A 2,164-nucleotide genomic window follows, 5' to 3' on the forward strand; every position below is an offset into this window, starting at 1 on the left:
TTACAACCATACCACAGCACACACACCATTCTCTCTTTCTCTCTTACACACATAGAGGCCTGGGGAGGCACACGTATCTCAAACACCGACACCAGATGATTGGAGCATAGCAAAAAGAAGAAGGTGAGAAAGGGGGAAGAAATGGAAATTAATTTTGATACGATTTGCTTAAACTATGGCAAAAAAATTCATCTACAACACCATCAAAACCTATTGCTAACAACTGGCTCGGCATGGCAATATCAAGCATGAAGAAACTGGGCAACCTCCGACTTCACCTCCGTGCAGCTCTCCTCGCTGAGAGCAGCAACAAAAAAACATTGTTGTCAATGCCCTTGTTGGCTTCAAAAGCAATCCACGGCTTCCACCTTCTAGAGAGCACCTCTCGAGCTCCTGCCAAAAAACTCCCCCTTGGACTCCTCTTTGAGCTCCTCCCAAAAACTCCCTCTTGGACTCCTCTCTGAGCTTTGAGAACTCCCCTCTTGCCTCCTCAAAAATATCCCAAATTGCCAAAAATTTGGGCCTCTTAAGGGCATGTGAGGCCTCCCCCAATTTAGCCGACCACTTTCACCTTTCTTAGCTCCACATAAACTGTCTCTTTTCTTAGTTGTGGTTTGGAGCCCAAGGTACCACTTGACCACTCTCTCTCAAGCCCCCCGGGTCGTCACGGTGGTGTGACAAGGCAGTGGGATCCCCTCCTCATACAAAATAATTGGCCCTTGAAGGCCTCATGAGAACGATCCCACACGTGGCCAAAGCCACGTCATTTGTGCAACCCGCCATCAACGGCAACAAACGTCAGTCGACACCACCACAAATGACAAACAAAGCCTCCACTCGCACCCGCACAACGCCCATTGACTAAGATGCCATGACTAGCTTTCCAAGAGGGATCACTCTCTCACATCTCATTGCTCCTCTAAGGCGCACACCAGCAGGTCATATACCCCTTGCTTCTGCGTTTTGTTTGTGCATGTGGGATATGCAACCACGTGGCGGACCATGGGCGATCGGCCCCCAAGGCCTTCAAGCTTTTCATCAAAAAAACTTTCACAAACTCCCAAATTTTCCAGTTCTTTGGCCAACTTCAAATGACTGCCATTCCCGACTTCAATCCATACAAATCCCAATGCGCTTTGATCTTCTCGGGCCTTTCTAACTTCGGTCCAAAAACTGCAACAAACATCTGGCACCGCATAGCTGTTGTCTGGCACCAACTTCAACTGCTGGGAGTAGTGGGCTATTCGAGTATCCAATTCATGAGCAATCACTTCCTCCTAGTTCCATATGTTGAGCACTACCTTCCCAAACTGCACCAAGCTCCGGGAACTACCAGATGGCACGTCTTCTTAAGCAATCAAACTGGCACAAATCGGGCCCCTGACAAAACTTCATATGGGACTCCAAATGATGATCTGAAAAACCAACATGCTCCATATAATGATCTATACACATCCATACATTGAAAACAACTCTGACAAGCTACCATCACTTGGCCTGTCCGTCTTAGATCTGCAATTCACTCCCAAATTTGAACAACCATATATTTTTCCATGTAAGTTTGTTTGATGAGCCGTCTGGACCTGCTCCTTCAGCTCTTCAGGCTCTATACCCTCAAGCCAAAAAGTAGCACCTTGGACATCCTTCACCTACCATCCATATGGACTACCTTGAATCCCTTTTGGTCTAAAAAACCACATCAAGCATACATCTCTACTTCCACTTGCCTGCACAGGCCTTCCACATTTTCTTTAGCACTGTACCATGCATCTATCAGCATACATACCATTGCTTGCATCCTCTTCTAGGGTCAACACACTTTGGCTACACCATCATTGTCCAACCCCCTTGTTGAACATTCATGTTCAACCAAAAAAACTGCTTTAGTCTTCTATCAACTGCAAAAACTTGGCAAGTGACTATTAGCAACCAAAAAACACTACCACATGTACAAGGCCTTACTCCTGCATGTTGCTTCCATTGCCCACCCCCTGCATCACACAGCTTCCACCTGGATCAAAAACCTAGCACTGATTTTCTCCATCCATTTGTAGCACCTCCCAACAGTGTCTCACCCATGTCCGCATCCATCCATGCACACAATATGCCCAAAGCACTTTAGCATCTCTTCACCCATTTACCTGCCTCATCAACACACACGGCC

The sequence above is a fragment of the Adiantum capillus-veneris genome, chromosome 6, assembly GCF_014529385.1.
Source record: "Adiantum capillus-veneris isolate H3 chromosome 6, ASM1452938v2, whole genome shotgun sequence".
NCBI lineage: Eukaryota > Viridiplantae > Streptophyta > Polypodiopsida > Polypodiales > Pteridaceae > Adiantum > Adiantum capillus-veneris.